This window comes from Cricetulus griseus, assembly GCF_003668045.3.
Source record: "Cricetulus griseus strain 17A/GY chromosome 1 unlocalized genomic scaffold, alternate assembly CriGri-PICRH-1.0 chr1_0, whole genome shotgun sequence".
NCBI lineage: Eukaryota > Metazoa > Chordata > Mammalia > Rodentia > Cricetidae > Cricetulus > Cricetulus griseus.
This window is the reverse complement of record NW_023276806.1, coordinates 136118607-136141388: the sequence shown is the minus strand read 5'-3', so window position 1 is coordinate 136141388 and position 22782 is coordinate 136118607. Positions and strand designations below refer to the sequence as shown.

General features: G+C 41.5%; 2 long non-coding RNA genes across 16 annotated transcripts in view; one reads left to right on the top strand and one right to left on the bottom strand.

The window, feature by feature from the left end:
• LOC103163365 overlaps nt 1-22782 on the top strand; it is a 59032-nt gene that overhangs the window by 24704 nt on the left and 11546 nt on the right. For 5 of the 15 annotated variants that reach the window (XR_004772098.1, XR_004772109.1, XR_004772108.1 and 2 more), the window contains one exon: nt 16007-20292. This is a non-coding gene — a long non-coding RNA (uncharacterized LOC103163365). Of the gene's footprint in view, nt 1-4134; nt 4319-7096; nt 7389-16006; nt 21001-22782 lie in introns of those variants that run through there. The other 10 variants (XR_004772099.1, XR_004772101.1, XR_004772111.1 and 7 more) reach the window with 6 other exon arrangements.
• LOC118238231 overlaps nt 15238-22782 on the bottom strand; it is a 54318-nt gene continuing 46773 nt past the window's right edge. The window contains exons 3-4 of the long non-coding RNA XR_004772113.1: nt 16939-17064; nt 15238-16338 (exon numbers count right to left, since the gene is read on the bottom strand). This is a non-coding gene — a long non-coding RNA (uncharacterized LOC118238231). The remainder of the gene's footprint in view (nt 16339-16938; nt 17065-22782) is intronic.

The window sequence follows — 22782 nt, the reverse complement described above, 5'->3', positions numbered from 1 at the left end:
AGTTTAACTATCATTGGTAATTTAATAAGTCATAAACTTTCAAAAACACTTAAGCTCTTCAGCCAGATATCTGATAAGTTTAACATCTAATATGTTTTTAATATATTTGTAATAATTCTTTGATAATTTCATATGTGTATACAATGTATTTTTACCATCTATACCCCTCCACCCTGGCCCTTCACTCTTTCCAAATTCTTCTCACCCCTCAAATTTGTGTCTTTTTTTAATGAAAAAAGATTCCATACAGTTCATTTTGATTATGCTTTTCTTCTCCAAATTTCTCCTATTCTCCACACCTCCCTCACCACCCAATTTTATGCTTTCTCTCTCTCTCTCTCTCTCTCTCTCTCTCTCTCTCTCTCTCTCTCTCTCTCACACACACACACACACACACACACACACACACACACATACACACATACACACACACAAACAAAACTAAACAAAATCAAGATACACAAACCACAAAAATGGAAATCAAAATAAACAAGAAAAAACAAATAAAACAAACAATACCAAAGAAAAGCAAAATGAGACAAAAAGTCTACAAAAATTCCATTGAGGTGGTTTTGTATTGGCATGGGGCATGAGGCTTGCCCTGAAGTATGGTTAATATACCCTGTGAGACTCCACAGAAACCCAATTTTTCCGTTTCCAGGAGTTATCAATTGCAGATAGTGTCTTGGTGAGGGTGGGAGCCAGTGTCCATTTCCTGTTCTGAGTGCTGGGACCCCTTCTGGCTTGAACCTGTGCAGGTCTTGTACATGCTACCACAGTCTCTGAATTCATAAGTGCATCAGTCCTGTTCTGTCTGGAGGACACCGTTTCCTTGGAGTCAATCATCCATCCCCTGTGGTGTGTACCCCCTCCCCACATCTACTTCTGCAGTTTCCTGGCTTCAGGGGAGGGATGTGAAGACATCCACTGAGGACTGAGTGCTTCAACATCTCTCTATGCACTTGGCGCAGCTGTGGGTCTCTATGTTAGTTCCCATCCATTTCAAAACGAAGCATCACTGATGAGAACTGAGAGGGACTCTGATCTCCAGGTATAATAGGATGTCATTATGAGTCATTTTATGGCTCTTTCATTAGCAGAGCAATAGGTGGATGTTTTCCCTAGGCCCAGGACCATTCTAGTCTCAGGTTCTTGGCCATTGTAGCAGGAAACAGTGTTGGGCTGGCATTTGTGGTCTCATAGAATTAGTAGAGGCCCCTCCACCTTTCAGAATCTCCATTGAGATATTAGGTATTATTCTGAGCTGGCCATTTCCCCACACAGCTTTTAATACCCTTGATTTGTTCTGAACACTAAGTGATCTTTATTATTACAAGTGGTGGGGAGTTTCTTTTCTGGTCCTGTATGTTTGGTATTCTGTATGCTTCTTGTACCTTGATATTGCATTTCTCAGGGCTTATGTCAGCAGGGTTACTGGCTTCTTGAGAAGGCTTATTGACACGATTATTGATATTCGTGTTTTTGCACTGGGATCTAGGCATCTGGGGTTATGATGTTTGAGGTTCTTGGTGTTGATATTTGGTCATGACTTTGATAATTGAGTGTTCTGTATTTTTAGTTGCTGTGGTCTTCTCTGTATCCTAGGCAAGTGTGGTAGCTGTAGGCTCCCATCTGCAGGTCAGTGAGTGGCACAAAGAAATGGAGATTGGAGAGGAAGAGCAGCTGGGAGACAGGGTGTGAGAAGGAGCTAGGGGATTGGGATCCACAACAACAAGTGGATTCCCCAGGTAATGGAGGTGGGGCAGGACAAGGGCCTCCTGCAAGCCTTCTACTACAGGACTGAGAGTGAGTGTGGAGAGCTCATAGAGGAGGACAGGAAGGCTAGTGAAAACAGCCTACCTGAGTTCCAGCCCAGTGTGATCTTTGAGAGTGGGTCCCTGGTAAAGGAGAGTGTTTCCAAGGATCAGTGGCTGACACAAAGAATGGAAATGGCCTAGAAGGGAAGGCTGTGAGGGTTAGGTACGAAAGAGGTAAGCTGTGAGCTAGCTCACAGCTGTGGTGTCAGCCACTGGAGCCTAGGTGAACCTACTAGGGATCAGCCTTAAGGAAAATTGACTCTGTCTCCCAGAAGCTATCAACTGTCCAGAGCCCATCAGCTAGAGGCTGGTGCTCATGAGCTCCTCTCTATACGGAATGTTGACTGTTGCTAGAATGTTGCCTCCACCGAGGCAGCCATTTTTTTTTCTTGTTCACTGCAATATCCCACACAATTATAACTAGATTCTGGCACACAGAAATAATAACTATGCCACTAATGAATGAATAACTTAATGTCACAAAAGAGGTGGTTCTTTAGCAAACAGTATTTACTTATCATCCACATTTACTATCTAGATACTATCATCTTTATTGCGAAATACCAAGAAAAACGAAAGCTTTCTAAGAAGCGAGGCTTTCAACAAGCCTTTGTCTTATTCTTGGTTGAAAATCGGTGTTGTATAGTAAGTATACAAAGTGGTGTTTTCCTTCCATTTTAAATCCTCACAGAAGCAGTTTCAGAAGTAACAACATAACGTAATATATAAAAGTAATAATCAGAAGACAGAGAGGCCGTCAATTTTAGAGAGAGTGGGTGAGGGGTTGGAGGGAAGAAAGGGAAGGGGAAACGATGTCTTTATATTTTTAATTAAAATAAAAGATAAAATTTATGAAGAAAATAAGAAAAACTTTTGGAAAATTGGACGTAAAACACAGAGTGTTTTACCTAATGTGTGTGAGACCCGGGTTTGATCCCAGCCATGGAGCAGAGGAGGATTTTCAGTCCATTCGCCACACCCCTTATCATTTAAGTCAGGAGTATCTTTTCATAGGGCAAGTAAAGCAGTTACCCACCATGTGACGTGCTCTGGCCAATGAGATGCAAGAAAATGTTTGCTTGCTCTTCTGCAGTTTAATTTGTCCCATTGGGCAAGTCTTAGTCAGACCCTCACCCCAGAATGAAACAGACAAAGCCAACTTGAACACATCCATTGAGCAAGATGAAATCTTACTGCCCATGCGCAGATCCCCGAAAACGGAGACTGCAGTCACAAGCCGAGAGTCAATGTTGTTTGCTACCTAGAATTAGAATACTTAAAAAAAAAATCAACTAATACCATTTCAAATATAGGTCACCATAGTGGTTGCTCTCCTAGTTGGAATTCAAAGTAGAAAGAAACTTCTATCTTCCATTAAAACCAGCATGAAGGGGTTTTTTGTTTGTTTGGTTGGTTGGTTGATTGGTTTTTTGTTTGTTTGGTTTTTTGCCTTGAAGGTAAGTGCTTTAAAAAGCCCAAAGTGAGTCTTACTTCCTAAAGGAAATGTCACTTAAGATGCCATTCTTATGAAGATAAAATAGTCATGCCCTGAAAATGAGCGAGAGAGGAAGTGAGTCCAGCCTGAGCCACGTCGCCTCCGCCCTTGGGTGAGCCACTGCAGTCTGGCAATCCGGAATGTTCCCCCAGTAGCCAGAGCACGAGGAAGGGAGGGCAGTGTTAGCTACTTTCTGATCTAGCGTTAGATTTTCCGCTCTTCTTTAAGACCAGAGTAAAAATAGGGTAGACGTATTTTATTAATGAGTGGAAATAACTTAAAAGCACATTTTGAAAACACTCCACGCAAATAAATTATCCTGATTTTATAAGCAGAATAATCTTTAAATCAATGGAAAGAAAAAGAAGCGCAAGCCCCCAGATCAAACCCAGTAGAAATGATAAACTTTGTAGGCCAGGGAGCCCATTCCGCGCAACAGCTTGTAGACACTTTTCTTTGATTTAAAAACAATAAAAAGAAAAAAAACGTACTGAAGCACACCATGTTTGGTTATATGAATAAGCTTTTTGAAATCACCAGTGACTAGAAGGCAAGGCTGTTGAAAGTTAATCATGTCTAATGTGATAGCTCAAGCGCCTTTGACTTGCTCTCTGCGTTAGCCTTGTCCACTGGTCTCAGAGCCGCTTCTCTAACAATGATGGACGAGCGGTGCCAAACTTTGCCTCCCCATTATGTCCAAGAGTCTGAGGGCAGGAGTGGAGCCAGAGAAATGATTGCCCTCTTCAAGGCAAACTCTGGGGGAGGGGATTCCTTTTGGGTTTTCTTTTTCTTTCTTTTTATTTTTTTAAACTCCTCTTTAAGGAAGACGATCTGTCTCGGTGCCATGTCTGGTGTTCTCCTGATCGCTCTCTGCGGTCTGCCTGCAGCCAGCAATCTGCTACAGCCGGCTGCTTTGTTCCGCCCAGGAGCCCTGTCATCTCTCAAGGAAGGAGAATCATCAATGGCATCTCACTTCAACAAATTAGCCACAGTGTTTACACTGCAGGTCCGCGGGCTGGACTCTCTTGTGTTTCAAGAAATTCCCAGGATTCTAATGGTTTTCAAAGTGGGAGGGTTTTGATAATATGTATTTTATTTCTCTGGCTTAGCCTACATGGTTCCTTATGATCCTGCTAGACACTTAAAGCAGAATCCCAGAAACACACACATGCATACAGTCATACACAATCATACACATACACAAACACACACTCAGACACATATACTCACACACACATTCTCACACACTCACACACGCATTCTCACATACACAAACACACACACACTCATATACACAAACATTCTCACATACAAAAACACACTCACACACAAACATTCTCACACAAACACTCACACACACATTCTCACATACACAAACACACTCACACACACACATCCTCACACAAACACACACAAACACTCACACATAAACTCAGACATACACACACATTCTAACACACACACACACACACACACACACACACACACACACACACACACTGCTGATAATAAAGCTGAGCACAGGAAAGAACAGATCTTAAAGTCAGGAACCCATGAGACTATGTCCTAATTCTGTTTCAGGTAAGTGGCTTGTATAACTTGCACTTCCAGTTTAAAAGTTTACAGTGATGGTCACGTCAGATATTCCTACCATCTCTCCCAGCTTTACATTCTCTGTCTTTGGACTACTGATGGGTGGCCCAATAGAACTGCATTTTCTTACATCAAGTCAGTAGGAACCACTGTCACACTAAACAGAAGAGTCTCATGATGGGGACAGATTGAAAAGAACACTCAAAGATCCACCAAACCCCAGCCTCAGTTTCCCCCAGAAGATGGGGGACACGGCTCCAGAGGATGCCACTGTTGGGTTCCATTAGCCGGTGCTGGTCTCTGAGAGCACTAAGAATGTATAGTTTTAGCATTTAAAGAGCTCCCGTTTTAGGGCTGAGGGAAAGGGAACAAATAATACAAAAACCCAGCATGGTCAGAAGGAGTAATGTCGCCCTAAGTTCCCTTTAAGGCCACCAGTCGATGTATGAGGAGGGGGTGAGCACATTAGTAAAACAAATGCTCATCTGCTCAGTGTCTAATTATACCTGTCACTTTCATTGTCCTCATTCAAGGCCTGATACGGTCTCTCTCTCTCTGTGAAGTCACATAGCTGTGTTTTCAGATCAATTTCAGGTCCATCTGTGTATTTTCTGTGTGACATGTCTCTTTCACGTGACAGTTCAAAATTACCCAGAGGAACCCTCAGACTTCTCTGAAGCAGAACCCAGCAGGCCAGAGACCACACAGGCCCTTTCCTTTCCTTTCCCCAGTGCCTCCTCTTGAATTCCCAGCCATCTCTCAAGGCCAAGCTCAAATCCTTATTCCTACAAGAAGTCTTTCTCGATCCCTTTCCCATCAGACCTAATCCCTCCATGCCGTCTACTCCCCGAGTGCTTTGTACCTTTATTATTTTAGCACTTACTTAGCAGAGTCTGTCTTACATTAAAGTTATTTTGTGCATATGTCTGTCCTATGGCACTTGGAGCCTCTGGAGGGGAGGAACATGGTTTATTTTCTTTTCTGCGGTGGGCGGCATCCAGCAAGATGCTTTGCACAGAGTGGGGACGTAGAAGTGTCCAGTGAATTGTAAAGACACAGAATAAGTGAGACAGGAATCTCATCTCATTTGTTCTTTTGTTTTCCCATATTAGCAAGAGGCTTTTTTTTCCTAATGGAATAAAGCACTTAACATTGTTGGAACTCTTAAAAATGCATTAAACAAGGCAAAAATAGTAAGGAAGAAACCAATTGTCCCTGTCATTTGTACATAGTGCTGTTAAAACATATTTGGGCTGTTTCATCAATGTCAAGAATGAAATTTTCCAGAGTATTCATTTGAAAGTAAATGCTCCTTTCCCTCATCCAATGGATTCATTCATAACAATTCTGTACACGCTTTAATTCAAAAGGAATGTAAACTTTTAATGAAACACTCAGGTTATTTAATTAATCATTTCCAAAAAGCCATAAAAGACATGAAAAGCCATCTTTTCACTCACACGGCTGCTTCCTAGTATAACAAACTTCTCTAATCTTAGGGCAAAGCTATAGAAATTCCTGATACAATATTTTATATTTGTCCCTTTTACCACCCCCAAGCCTCTCTGCTTATCCTCCCCACACTGTCTGTCTGTCTGACTGTCTGTCTGTCTGTCTGTCTCTTGCTTGATCAATGAAACTCAACCAAAGACTGTTCAAATGATTTTTGGTATGGTCTTTAGCTGAACCCCTCTCTGCCTCTATTTCTATTATACCTGACACCATGACATACTACACAGGTACTTGATTTTTTTAAAAGATTTTTTAAGCATGTGAGTGTGCATGTGTGTTCACTCCTGAATGTCTTGTGTATCACATGTGCAGATTCCCCTGAAGGCAAATTTGGCACTGGATCCCCTGGAACTATAATTGTAGGAGATTTCTAGCAGACAGGTGTGGTTCCTGGGAACTGAACCCACATTCGCCACAAGAACAGTGAGAGCTCTTAACCACTGAGCCATCTCTCCAGCCCGCCTGTATATACTTCTTAAAACTCACAGACTTGTAGAAAATTGTAGAGTCTTGATTACTTTGTTCTTTTTTTGTGTGGAGTTCCCTATAGCACAACCTTCTTTAGATAAACTTAATTTTCTGTAGTAGAACAAATAAGGACATACCCTGCTCTTCCCTCCTCCTGGGTTACTATAAAATAGTGCTTATTAATATAACCTAATGTTTCATCTGCTTACAGAAAGATTTCGGTGGAGAAGCATAGGACAAATGCTACAAATCTCTGACCATAGTCACTCATTCAGCAAAATGCTGCTCACCGATACTGATTATTGAGTATTGTGAGGCACAAGATGACCTCAAAAGACTGACACTCTCAGGGAGAGAGATCATCAATCCTGTAATAAAACAACACTCCAGAGTTCCCCCTGAGGAAACAACAAAAAAGTTAAAGTAATCTGTGGAATGCAGACAAAGAACTGCACACAGTTTTATGGAGGAATTAACGCAAGGAGGAATCTGTTCTTCAATAGGTGAGAATAAAACATTCTTAATACAAGCATTAAGACTTGTATTCTGGGGCTGTGATGGAATTACCCACCTGAAAAGAGTCTTTCTACTGAGGGACTCTTTTCCAATACAGAGATAGGGAAATTGACCAAGAGAGCTTGGTGTGAAAACTAAGTAAAATAGAGATGTCTGAGAGAAAAAGGAAATGCCATTCGTGGCAGGGGTAGGGCAGCATGGGAAGGTTGTTGAGCCATCACCTTCCCAAGATGGTACCGAACTACCTGTTACTTCAAACATGTATCTGTGCTACCAACTACGTGTGAGATAACCAGCCCTGGGTCACCCTTTCACCTCTTCATCTGCTATTGGCTGTGTGAAAACTCTCTCTCTTGAGGTGCAGCTCTTATTTAATAGCCAGGGAGAAAACAAAGAATGGCACCATCAAAGTGGTTTGCTGACTTTAGCTAAGAAAAGAAAGCCCTAATGGAGTGACACAGAGTGTGGACTTTTACTATAACACGGTTAGGGCAGCCACTTCTCAAATTCAGCTCCTTTACTATAACCCTGTGGCAGGGCGGCTGTGGGACATCTCTGACATCAGGTGTTTCTGTTGGGCCGTTACTCAAGAGCCACAATGCCTGTTAACTTTGGGCAAATTACTTTCTGCCTCAATTCCCTCATCTGTAAGCGGTGATAACAATAGCATCCCTTTCACAGGATGACTGTGAACATTTGGTGGGCTACACTGGCAAACGGATTAGAACAGCAGACTGTGCACAGTATACAGGAAGCAAACACAACAGCATGCACAGTATCTGAAATACAACAATCAAACCTAAGGCCTGTCTGACTCGGATCAAGGGGCTGAGGAGGGGAATCTACTCCTATTATTTCCCACCAGCTATGGGTCCCTTCCCACCTCTTCCCTTTTTGTGTTTGTTTTGTTCAGCTGGGGAGACCACCAAGCAGGGTCTCTTCTCTATTACACAGTGAGCGCCTGATAAATATTTATACTAGAAATAATAATGATGTATATGGAAAAGAATCGCTCCATCATCTCGGGATGGGAGCCACTGCCAAGAAGTAGATGACTTCAAGCCACTCGGCTGTGCTCCATGGTAGATTAGGAGAGGAAGTGAAAAACTCAACTTGTTTGGGGATTTATGATGAGAAATAGTTCTAGTAACCAGTCTCTTGGATCCAACCCAGCCTGGTAATCCCACTCGGATACATATTTGGAGGTTTTATCATAAATACAAAAGAAAAAAATTCTCACATAGCCTGAGAGACTCAAAGTGTGTGTGCGTGTGTGTGTGTGTGTGTGTGTGTGTGTGTGTGTGTGTGTGTGTGTGTGTGTGTGTAATGGAATTCTCCCCCACCTCCTAGCCCATAGGGATGGTGAGCAGACTGTAAGGAGAGAAGGTCGCCTCCTGGGAGATATCCTCAACCACACACATCCATTTCTTTCTGCCAAAGCACTTTCTGCACCTGCACTTACTCTAAAAGTGGACCAGAGACAGGCACAGTCTCCATTGTCACCTAGCCACTGGCCTTTCTTTATGCCAGTCCTCACACCTAGTCCTCACACTCTGTTTGACATCTACTCTACCACTTCTTACTGTACTTTTCCCTCCATTCTGCTGGGTACAGCATCCTTATTCTAGAAGGGCCTCTTTGAGCATACTTGCTGGGCATATTCATATTTTTGTGTGAAATTTTCAGGCAATGACCAAGTTGTGGCCGTGTGTCTCAGTTGAGTTTCTGTTGCTGCAATAAAGACTACACACCAAAAGCAAGTTGGGTTTCTTTTCTCTCACCCTTCATCACAGAATAGCATCTGTAAAATCTGTAAAAATCTCTGGAATTTACAGATGGAATGGAATCACCATTACCATCCAGGGCTTCCTATGGGCTTGTTATATGGGAGAAAGGTATTTTCTCTTGCCTAGGCCCCTATTTTTGTAAATGTATTCCCCGTCATATACAACTGAATTTAATCCTAAAATATAATTTAATCACAACTTGTATTAATTAACCTATTTATGTGGCAACTCCTACTCGATTTTGTAATTTTAAAATTTATTTAAAGAATTGGTTTATTTTCAATTAGTCAATTTCATTTTAGAGTACAGTTTCAGATTCATGGTAAAGTGAAGCAGAAAGTATCTAATTCCCATGTAGCACCCTCCACACATTCAGCCTCTCCCATCATCAATGACCCACTCTACATTTTGCTAACCTTGATAAAACAGCATTGACACATCATTATCAACCCAAGTCTATGGCTACCATTATGAATCGGTCTTCCATGGTAACTCTTCAGGTTTTGACAGATGTGAAATGAGATCTATTTGCCCTCATAGTAATCCTGGAGAACAATTGACTGTCCTACAAGTCCCGGAACCCCACCTACTTATCTCTCCTGACCTGACTATGAGCATTTGGCAATCGTGGGTTTTTCTACTGCCATAGTCTTAATGCACACATTCTTGGAACTACATAGTCTATAGTGTTTCTGGATGAATAAGCTTCTTTTGCTTGGTGATTCTGATGTCTCTAAGTTTCCTCCATACCCTGTAGCTCATTCCTATGGATCTGCCTCAGTTTATCTTATTGGGTATCTTGGTTGTTTTCAAGTTTGGGCAATTATAAATAAAGCTACTCTGAACTTTGGTGTGGAACTCAGCTTCTAACTCATTCCGGAAAATATTAGCAAACATGATTGCTGGATGGTAAAAATTACATTTAGCTTTGTAAGAAATTGCCCCCAGAGGTCTCCCCCAGAGCAGCATCCTGACAAGGAACTAATGAGGCTTCTTACCCATCCACAGCCTCACTGGAACTGTCAGAGTTGAATTTAGGTCATTCTATTGGATGTGTGGTGGAATTCCACTGTTGTTTAAATATGCAATTCCATGAAGGTTAATGAGATCAATCACCTTTCCATAATCTTTTAAAATATAATCTCTTCTACAGTGATGTGGAATACCAGTGTTGCTCCCGCTTCTGTGTGAAAATAGATACACAAGAAAACACTGTTTTGTGTGCATTCCGGTCAGGAAGGGTACTGAACCACACTTAGTCTCCTGAGCCATAAAGTCAACTGATGCTTGCTGGCTGATGAATTTTAGGGGTCACTCTGTCTGTTTCATAGGAGCCAAGACTTTTTTTTAAAAAATACTTTGAGGAGAGGTTATGCATGGCCTTGTCTGTGTGTTACTGAATGAAGGTGACATTTGGAAAATTAGCATTTGGCATGAAAAAACAGTCCTATAGTAGACAGGCTTGGCTACCTGAAACAAGGTATGCTGGTCAGGGCCATTCTTGCTTAATGTCAGCCAAGCTTCCCTTTCATTAACTGAAGAACAAATGCAAAAGAAGCCATTGCAGACAACACAAATAAAAAAACAACCCACAATCCCAAAACTCATGGTGCACGCAGCATTTTTATGGAAGGCTTTTATTTCCTTGTATACACTGCAGGTATAAAAGCTGCATGTATACCCTCCAGAAAACTGAATTGGGATTGGGTTCTGTGCTCTAAGCCCAGTGTGTTCTGGCTATTTACCAAAAACTTGATAAATGTAAAAGAAAAAAAAAAAAGAAACAATTTCCATCTGAACTCAGTTATAAAATCACACACCACAACACCCGGCTCATAAATAACAAAATCAAACTCTTCCAAAAGGGAAATCGAGATAGGAACTTCTACTTATTTGTTTGCTTGTTTTAAAGTTCATTTTTGTGTGTTTGTGTATGTGCAGGTATGTAGGTGAATGCTTATGTATACTTATGCACTTGGAGACCTGAAGTCAACCTCAGGTGTCACTCCTCAGGAGCCGCCCACTTTGTTTTTTGAGGCATTATCTCAGGCTATTATGCTAGACTGCACGGTCAGCAAGCTCCAAGCAGCTCTCTTTCTTTACCTCCCCAGCACTGAAATTATAACTACGAGCAGCCGCACCTGGCTTTATATTTATTTCTATGCTAGATAATGAACACAGTTCTTCACATTTATATAGCAAGTTCTTTATTGACTGAGCTATTTTCCCATCTCCAGACAGGAACTTTTAAAATAATAATAATAAAATGTAATAGGTTTGTTCCTGTAGACCATCCCCAACACACACACACACACACATACACATACACACACACACACACACACACACACACACACCATCACAGGTTATTGCCAAGGCTATTGGTTTCTCTCCATAACCTGATGATAAGGCCCTATTGCTGAAGACAACATTTACATACATCACAGAACTTGGAGAAATTAAAGTGTACCCAACCATAAGCTTTACCCCTACTGATAACCATTCATGGTACTGGAAGGTATTCTGTATGCTACCAGAGAGGTTATCATCAATATCTCACCCAGCTACAAGTCCTGCAACCTACAACAGCTATCTGCCTGCAAGATAATCAGGTGTTGTGGAATATTAATTTAAGATTTGTCACATTCATTTATGCTGAGGAATATTTGTTTAATGATGCAAAGACATGTTACATTTGTTTGATTAAATAAAATTAACCTGTGGTTAGGAGGCTGAGTCAGCAAGTAGCTGACATGAAGAGGTAGGGAAGAACCAGGTCGTAGCCAAGGTTCTTAAGTGGGGGCTGAGCAGAGGGACACCTGTTTTTTTGAGGAGCAATAGAATAAGAAGAGGAGGACACTAGGGGCCACCCACCCAGACAGCCAAGAAGTAAGAGTGAAAGTAAGATGTATAGAAAGAAGAAAAGAAAAAAGCCCAGAGACAAAAGGTAAATGGGATAATTTAACTTAAGGAAAGCTGGCTAGAAACAAGCCAAGCTAAGGCTGGGCATTGGTAAGAAAGAATTAGACTTGGTGTGTGATTTATTTGGGAGCTAAGTGGTGGACTCCACAAAAGGGTAAAAAAGAACCAACAACAATCAGGTACAATAGTGAAACAAATGCTATTGGAGTAAACAAACATCCATGAGATAGAATCCATATCTGATTTGGCTAAAGTGGCCAAAGAACTTGAAACAAGATAGGCCATTGTCCCTAGGGGAAGACATACAACTATCATTCTGCTAAAGGAACATAGCAATAAAATGACTCCCAGTGGCATCTGGCTATACTTAGTGTGCTGCTCAACCCTTATCAGAAAAGCTTTTTCTTAAAGTGCATGGTGATTAACAGAGATCTACAACTGGACAATGGGCAGAGAGTGAGAGACTTTGGAGTACTTGGTCCTAAATGGGATTATCAAACCCTTCTCTACAAGGCCCAGGGCTCTTTTCAGAAGGGACTAGGGTCTTCCAGACACAACAGGAAGACATATAAACTCACAGAGGCTGTGGCCAAATACATAGGATCTGCACAGGACCAAACCAAAGTCCCAGCATTGAGAAGGGGAGGTAGACACAAAGTCCCATCCCTACCGTAAAGCCATTTGTAATAGGTCCTTTCTGGGAAAGGGAAATCAGTTTTCTCCTGTGGAGTGTCACTGGGTGTATCAACCATACTTGAGGACAGGCCCCATGCCCAGGAGTAGTTGGCCAACACAAGACAGATTCCATGTTTTATTTTCTGTTTGGAACAGGGGTCTTTATGTTTTATTTTATTTTGGTTTGGTATTTTTTGTCTTTTTGTTTTGTTTTGATCTTTTGTTGAGACAGAGAGAACATGAAATTGGGTGTGTACAGAGGTAGGAAGGAGCTGGGATGAATTGGGGGAGGGGAAAATGATCAAAATACATTGTATGAAATTTTTGTTAATAAAAACCTGGTATCTTCCCATGAATAAGAATTTCTCTTGAGGTTTTTAGTTTTGTCACTTTGTTACATAGATGTTCTAGGAGGCCCTTGGCTACTAGAGAATGTAACATTTGAGCAGTGTTGGGAAGTGGGGTGGAATATTTGGAGATGACATAAATTTTTATTTAGTAAATAGAGCAGGTCCTGAATTCTGTATATACATTTTGGCAGTGCTATGACTTAGTTGGCCATCTTTCTTTTCTTTCTTTCTTTTTTTTTCTTTACCATTTGAAGAATTAAGTAACATCAGCATAGACAAAGTAGAAAATTAGAAGTTGCTTTCTGAAACTAAAGTAAATGCAACAACAAAATAAACAGGGTCTGAGGAGGTGGCTTGCTGCATAAGTGTGAGGCGCTGAGTTTAATGGCTATAGCACCAGTAGGACAAAGGAGGTATGATGACAAGTACCTAGAATGCCAGCACTGGGGTGATGGGAAGACAAGTGAGTCCCATGAGCTTAGAAACTCTTTGACTGGCCAGTTTAATCAAAACAAAAAGGTCTAGGTTTAGTGAAAGACCCTGTTCCCCCAACACACACTCACAAACAAAAAACAAAAAACAAAAAACAACAACAACAAAAAATCAAAACAAAAAACCAGGAAAGCAATCCAGGAAAATGTCCCAAATTGATGTCTGGCCTACATGCATGCACACACCACAGACATACAAACACACACATAAATAAATAAATAAATAAATAAATAAATGGGGGAGAAGGAAGCAAACAAGGAAAGGAATCAGAAAGGAAGAAGGAGAGAAAAAGGAGGGAGAGGGTGGAGGGAGGGAGGGAGGGAGGAAGGGAGGGAGGGAGAGAGAGAAGGGCAGGACAAGAGAAAAGAAGCATGGAAATACAGAGAAAAATCCTCCAGTTCATTCTCATGTTGTTTTGGTGGCTCTCTCCCTCAGAACTACTGAAAGTACCTTAGCCTCTGCCAACATTACCAATGAATTCCCAGACCCTTGTTTTCTGTTTTGTCCATGGACTATGCTAGTATATATCTGTGGCCATCAGTGATTCAGGATTCTGTATTCACTAAAGCATGTCATCACCTTGTCACAAGATAAATGAACTGTTAGAAGACATTGGGGTGCATTGGAAATCTGTGATAAACTGCCTTCCCGAGAAATCAGCAGGCACATGGCCCCATGACTATAATCAGAGTCAGTGATGACCAGACAAACTCAAAGATTTTCGGTTTGTCCTTCTGGTCAACCTTATCGTGGTGACCTTGTCCTTCAGATTTGTCATCTCGTGGTCACAAATTGACTGTCATAATTCTAAGCATCACATCCTGTCAAGACAGTAAGAAAGGGTAATAGTACAAGTCCAAGGAAAAGTCTCCCACCATAAATCCGTCTCTTTTTATCCCCAAAAGTAAGTATGTCTTAGAATCCCCAAGAGAGAGATGGGCAGACCATGTTGCATAGCCAATGCCAGGAGCAAAATAACTTGAAAGAGATGACAGTGAGTCTAGAAGTTTGAGTATTTATCATGGGAAGAAAGGGCAGAGAATGAACCTGTATGAACATCAATGCCTGCTGTTGTCAAGAAACATTCCTAGGTACCAGAGGAAAACTCTTCCCCAAAGCAAATGACATATTAGGGATGTGGGACCATCACACAACCACAAACTCAGTTACGTGAGAAAGTGAGTCCTACAGCTGAGAGAGAGAGAGAGAGAGAGAGAGAGAGAGAGAGAGAGAGAGAGAGGGGGGAGCCTACAATCCCTGACCCGCCTGATTCTCCACTCCTCAAAGTGCAGAAATCCCTACCATTAGTAATGGTCTGAAAGAGGAACTCACTGTACCATGAAGCTGGTTTTGCTATTCTTCTTGCTGCCTGTCTCCCATGGTTCTGTTTCTTAATTCCACTGGTCCCAGATGGGACTCCCTCAATAAAACTTAACTCTTGTTCATTCCCTGGGGCCCAAATGTTTTTCACTGAACCATTAGAGTTGAATATTTTCACGGATTTTCCCATGGAAAGATGGAGGTTGAGAAAACCCACCCAGCCCCCCGGCCCCATAAAATCTGCCATCCCCTCCTCCAGGACTTTCAATCATCATGCCAGCTCAGAAGACTGCAGCTCAAAAGCACATTTTATTTTTCTGCTTAAAATGTGAGGAATGAGTGGGGGTTTTGTTTTGTCTTTTTCTTTCTTTCTTGCAAATAACTGGTCCTTCCAGATTGGAATCGCTCTAGCTCAGGAGTCTCCACTAATTAAGGTGCATTTAGCTTACCTTGTGGAAACTATCCAATTCTCTTTATTTGTTTAAACAATGTGTAGGTTGGGAATTTTAAATTCTTTTCATGCTAAGCATACAACTAAAAACTTCTTTTAATACAAGAACAGAGAGATCATGCACAATGCACAATCCTTAGTCTGGATTTAACTTGAAGAATTGAAAATATTTGCATTATCTTGGTTTTCAGTAGGAGTTGCCCAGCAGGATCAGATCTCTGTTTGTGTGGTTTAATACCACACTTCATGTTTAGGCAGAATCAGATATGCCAAAGAAAAGGGAAAAGAAAATAAGGAGGGAACATCCAGCCTGCTGCACCTGGCCATTGTGTAATAGCCATGCTGGAGTGAGGTGGGAATTCCATCTGGCCCCTCCCTCCACATGTGATCAATTTACATCCTGGAACTTGAGACTTTATTTCCTTGTGTCTTTTTTGTTCTAGTTCACATAAATTTACATGCCAGTCATGCTCATAAATGTCTAATCCATCTGCAGATCCAAGTCCCAAATGCTCCGAGCTGAATATGTCAGTTGGTTCAAAAGATGCTGGGCAGTGTACATCCTTTCTTCACCCCCCCCATTCTTATTTACATTTCCTCTCTTTCAGCTGCAGTAAAATGTGCCCTGTTCTGGTTTGGAACAAGCGGAAGCATACGTGAATTTCTGTCTTACACTGAAAGTTCCCTGTGACTCTAGTTTAATGATTTGCGACTGTTGCTGCTGCAACACTAACTGAGAAATTTCCTAAGTGGATGCAGACAAACTAAACTAAGGAGGATCCAGTGTGCATTGGAGACCCAGAGCTGTACCGGGGATAGCTTTCCTCAGGGTGTGCTTCTGCAGCTCTTCTCATGATGGCTCCATCAAGAAAGGGCTTCATAGTTAGGTGGGCTACACACCTCATCCAATGAGTGAGCGTCTGAATCCCAAGCCAAAGACCTAGACAGCAACAACAAATAGAAAACTGTTGGTCTTATTTGCTTGCCTCTATATTTCCCAAAGTTGATTACCTTTGGAGCTCAGTTTCATGAGAAACGTATCAATTTCTTATGGACCAGTCTTGAAACACTGCTTAAATAATTTACACAACCTATCTTCTCTTCTATAAATAATTTAATCATTAACTATAGCCAGACTCCTACAGCATCCCACAGAGAAAGAGAACCTGGATGGACAGCTCCAAACTCTTGGTTCCAGCTTAGGTCAGATGAGGCCATGGCTCTGCATTTGAATTCCTTAAACCACAACACAAAACTGAATGTTACTACTCATCAAAGCTCCTGACAGGACTGAGTAAAGGACAAGCAAAAGATGTGAGGATAATGTATTCAACAATTTTTAAAGATTATATATTAAGATTCTATGTTCTATATATGCCATAGTCTATATGCACAGCATATATACTATTCCGTTATCTATTATATATACTTAGGATATGTTACCCAGAATCCTTTAATGATATATGTGTATATCTTATATAAAACATACAGACACTTTCTTTTATTAGTTGAGATCTAGGTTACTGCAATCCACCCTTACATTTCAATGCTTTATGTAGCAAATGGTCCATTTCTCTCACATACATCCTCCATTTCAGGTATTGCTCTTCAGGTAATTCTCTTGGGTGATTTCCAGCTAGATAGAAACTCAGGGATCCAGGTTTTCCTAACAGGGAAAAGAAGAATGTATGGAGGACTCCACAAAATTATTTAATACTGCAAGTACGCTCTCATTTTATGGGTTAGAGCAGCTATGGAACTCCTTCTCAAGGCAAGGCGCCTTGGGAAAATGGTATTTCTCAGTCCCACAAAGAAATGGAGTCCGTAAACACATAATACATAAGCACACAGTATTGTCTTAGAGACAGATAAAACTCCCAAATAGTCTATGAGCCTCTCTGAGACGTGGTGCTTGGTAGGTGCAAATGCTCACAAGGAAGCAGTTGGTATGGGTTTGTTTTCTTCTCTGACCACATCCTTTGTTAACATTTAGGACAAAGACCTTCTAAAGTCACGTGAACGATTTCAGAGAAAACTGGAAAACACTCTCATGGAAATGCAGTCTGGAGAGAGACAGAGAGAGAGAGAGAGAGAGAGAGAGAGAGAGAGAGAGAGAGAGAGAGAGAGAGAGAGAGAGAGAGACAGAGAGAGAGACAGAGAGAGAGACAGAGAGACAGAGAGAGACAGAGAGAGAGAGAATAAGACCCTACACAAACACAGCTAAGCACCAACCATAGACTCTGCCAACTATTCCAAACTAATTGCTGCTGTGCACAGGCAACATAAATCTATTTTCAATTGTAGATGGGGTTTCTTTCCTGCCTGGTCCCGCTGCCATTTAAACAAGCAGGAAAGAAACCCTGTCCACAGGCAGTGGGAAAGGCTGAAAGGGTGACATGGGTTGGATATGTGAACTAATTGGAGCCAGAAGGAAAATATTGGGGAGCAGAAATCTTTATACAGTATTTTTCATCAGACTGTAATCTTCCTAGCTACAAAATTACATATATAGGAAAGGCAGAAAAACACAAAACAAAGTGAAAACCACTATTAATCCCAGTTCCCATCCACTCTACACAAAATCCTCACTGTTTAAATGATTATTATCTACTGTTCTTATAGATGAACTCAACTTTTCATAGCATATATTTCCCTCTAAATACCACACTCACTCTGCAGGTTTTGTGGCTCATTTTTATAAAGCTCACAATATCGTCTGGATGTTTCATAATATTATTATGGATGGCTACATAGTCAACAATGGTTGAGCATGACTGTTTCTAGCTTTTTTTTCTCATGAAAAAAATTGGCATATTGAGCATCTCTCTGTGCCCATTTTCTACAGATATCTGATCATTTGTATTCTAAGAGATTTGTGATAATGTTGACTAACACTTAATGAAGTTTATAGTGTGCTTAATTTTGAAGTAAGTTTCTTACTTTCTGCATCTAAGTCAGTCTTTCAAACAAGTGTCTGCTGGTCATATTAACAGTGTATCCATGCTCTACGTAAGGAAACAATGTCTGAGAAAAGGTAAATCCTTTGCCTGTTATGATACAGCTACTTAATGGAAGAAACCGGATTTGAACCCAGAGTGACTGACTTCAGCATCCAAGATCCTCCATTTCCTACTCTACCCTGGAGAGCACTTAAATTCTCACTAGCAGATTAACCTTCATGGAGAGTTGACAGAGTAATGGATATGGCTTGAGAAGGGGTATGTATAATCAAGAGGAACTGCTTATATGATGGCTAAGAGAAGAAGAGAAGGTAAAGTTTTATGAGGGACAGTAACTTTTGCCGGTTGAAGTAAAAACAAAAAACTATGAGTTAATATATCCAGAGAGGCAAAGTCATTTCAAAGGACAATCTCCAAGCCAAAGTTCAGGACTGTTTAAAAATTATTGAAAGGGACAATGGGAGTGCCTGTCCAGTTGAACAAAGAGGAGCGATGTCAAAACAGTACTTGATAAAGACATACTCTGAGTCGGTCTTTGATTTAAGAAAGTGGCCTTTGGCTTGTGGAATGAGATAAAATCCAAGTTTCTGAGGCCTTTTAGGAGACCCTTTGTCATAATTTTCCTCCAGTCTGACAACTTCTCTGTGGGGATGCACTTTCTTCACAGTAGCTGGAGAATCTGAAGGGAGCCAGAAGCCAGGGCCTTAGATCCTGTTTTCACTTCCAGCCTCCACTCACAACCACTTCCCAGAAGGCCTTGCAAGTCCCTGATGGAATCAGGGAGGGAAGATTGATGGCAAGAGGCAGAAAAGTCAACTATAGAAATGTTAGGACAGGGTGGAAGATGAGAATTATGAGTTTATATTCTGTGTTCAGACGACCTAGGTTCAAATGCAGGTGACTGTTGACTAACAACATGACTAGGGCGAGATGACTATCCTCACTGTACCTCAGTTTCCTTAATTGTAAAATATGATAGTAATAATAATACCTACTCTGCAGATCACTGTGAAGATCAAATGAGGAGATCAAAGTCACAGATGCGGGCTACCATCCCCACAAGGTAAAGCCTGATGGCTTGACAGTTCATGCCCATTGTCCCAGCTCTAGGACACCATAGGCCATCATAGATATGTATGAATTTAAACATGAGTTTAGGTCCTGTTAAACCCTTGTTCCTATGGAACAGACACACATTAATTGAAAATCCTAAATATGCTTATTTACAAACAGCTTACACTCTAATGCAGAGATTCTCAACCTGTGGGTCAAGATGTGTCCTTTTCACGGGGGTGACATATCAGATATCCTTAGTATCAGATGTTTACATTACAATTCATAACAGTAGAAAATTATAGTTATGAAGTAGCAATAAAAGTAATTTTACAGTTGGGGATCACCATAGCGTGAGGAACTGTGTTGAAGGACAGCATCAGGAAGGTTGAGAACCACTGTGCTAATGCTTTCTTTTCCCTTCTGAACTTTCTGGAAACCAGCTGCACTCTTCTATGTGCACAGAGAACTCTTGGACCCATGTCCCCTTTTACCTCCTCTCCGTCAGACCTTACTCCCCTCATCTCTGCTTGCAGATTAGGCAATTTCTGTGTGCACAGATGTACAAGGATCTCAGCTCTACCATCTCTCCTGTCCCATTCCCCTGATGGTAGCGGAAGCTGCATCAGGACCAGGGACCTTAGCCATACTGGTTAGAGGAAATGTAAATATACTAGAGACTTGGTATTGCTCCCAAGTTGGCAAAGTACCTAGAAGTCTCCTACTGAAAGGACATAAAGACCCCCACCTACTGTCTCAAATATCTTTAACTGAAGCTTGTTCTCTTAGACGTTAGCATTTCTAATGCTCTCTAAACCTGATGATTTGTTTGAGGTCAACTAATGGACCAATCTTACAATTAAAGCAATAATTATAAGATACACAGCTGCTTGCTGTACTGAGAATTAAATGGGATGGAAGGGATATCTGGGAACTAACTACTATGGAAGAAATTATGTCGATGGGGAAATGCACTCCAAATTCCAGATAACTCATTCACTCACTGACTTTTGGAATATAATGCTTTAATAGGTTAAAAAGACTGACTAAAAATATTAAGTCTCTTAATGAAATTTTTATTCATGTAATTCTTTGGATTTTTATCTTAAGAGATTGAAGCAATTCTAGTCTCCTCCACAAGAATTGTTTCCCTGGTATGGGAGACATAATTAAAAGAGGACTTTGGATTTTCTGAGATGATAGGTAGGACCCAACTATTTTAATTAGTTTAATGGATGTAAGACCAATTGTTTTAAGGCAGTAGACAAAATGATTCATGTTATTGGCAGGTTTGTCCACTTGATTTCCCAAGGGTCAATCATTTCAGCTCACACGAAAGATGCATCTATTGTAGGTGAGAACATTTGAGAAATATTTTGGAATCATTTCAAAATCACATTCTACATGTGGAAGTAACAGGAACCCATCTAAAGCCTTTTTTATTACCTCTACAATACTAATGAGTTCCCGCTCACAAGGAGACATGACATTTATATCCTTTCAAGTTTTCCTTCCTTTTGGGCAGCTTTAAAACAAAAACGGACTATTTTTCCTTCATCATTATAAACTGGGCATCTGGTGAGATTTTTAAGCAAACGAGTGAGAGTTAGCCAGGCTGTGGTGGTGCACGCCTTTAATCCCAGCAGTTGGAAGGCAGAGGCAGGTGTATCTCTATGAGTTTGAGGCCAGCCTGATCTAAAGGGTGAGTTCCAGGACAGCCACGGTTACACCAAGAACCACTGCCTCAAATAACAACAACAACAACAAAGCTGAGAAAAATACATTTATGAAGGACCTTTTTGTCTGTGATTTAAACTCAAGCAGAAAAGCTGCCTCCTGCAAGTGGGCAGGGTGTGGGCCTGGCCAGAAGACTGGATTTTGGCTCTGCTGCCTGGGGCTTTGATGAAGTCACTCACGGGTGAGCCCCATTATCTCCATCTGAACAAATGAGGTTTGGCATCGGTGCCTGTGAGCTCCTTCCCGACCCTCTGTTTTGTTTTTGTGGTTGGAAATAATGCAGGGATTTGGGGGATGCAATCTTCCCAAATCCAGGCTTTCCACTCTGTCACTTCAGGGGAAGCAAGGGGCTGCCAACATCACTTTTGCTTTCAGTTCCTATCAACACGAACTGTGCTTAAACAACCAGTAAGTTAGGCCTCTCTGAACAGCAATTGGTATGTTCCAAAAATTAGCTTAATTTCCCTTTCCTCCCCCCCCCCTTTTTCTTTTCCTCTCCTTCCTTCCTTCCTTTCACGTCTTAAAGAAAAAAAGAGGAGGAGGAGGAGGAGGAGGAGGAGGAGGAGGAGGAGGAGGAGGAGGAGGAGGGAGGAGGAGGAGGAGGAGGAGGAGGAGGAGAAGAAGAAGAAGAAGAAGAAGAAGAAGAAGAAGAAGAAGAAGAAGAAGAAGAAGAAGAAGAAGAAGAAGAAGACGACGACGACGACGACGACGACGACGACGACGACGACGACGACGATGACGACGACCTTGCTCAGCATGGATTAGGATCTAGCTCCGGGAAAGCCCTCAAGTGTTGCAAATGCACAGCAAGGGTCAGGATCTAGCTTAGGAAAGCCTTAAGTATTGTATTCTATCTAGAGTCCAGGAGTTTAATGAAGTGAGCTAAGACACCACTTGTGACACCGCCAACTCTCCCTATTCCAGACAGTTCAGCTGTGAAGGCTCAGATGGCTTCCAGCTTTCAGTTGCCAAATTCCAGGAGGTACAACACCTGCTCAGGAGAGCCAGGGCTCCTAGAGAAACCAACAGAGGGCTGCCCTTTGTCTTCTGCCCCTGCCCCACCTTTGAGTACCCTTACTCTGAATTTTGAGTCTAGTTATAGATAATCTTTAGACATTCGTTTTCTCAAATTAATGCTTCTTCACTTTAAAATCCCATGTTCGATAGAGGGGGGATGCTGAGGTGGAGTGGGTCAGTGTAGGACGGAAAGGCAGGAGGACTGAGAGAAAATGGCATAGTGACAGGGATAAGAGTGAATGATGGGAAGACGAAGCGTGGTCAAAGTGAAAGGACAGGGGAGCGAATGAACGAAACGGTGGGCAAGTGAATGAAAACCAAATTGAGTGTGGCTCGGTCTCTGCTCCAAGCAGGGAAAGGATTAAACAAATACTTTGTTACGACCAGGATCCATCACTGTGAAGAAATGCAAGCGATACCAACCCAGTCCAGGAGATGAGAAGGGTGGTGTTCAAGTTGGATATTTTTACGCCAACCCCACCCCACTCCCACCCGAATAGAAATCTAAAACTAAATTACATTAAAATATGGTGTTTTGTTTTGTTCCCCAAACGAAACCCAAGCACACATACTGCTCTACCCCACCCTCCACCCCCACACGGAAAGCTCCCTCCCTA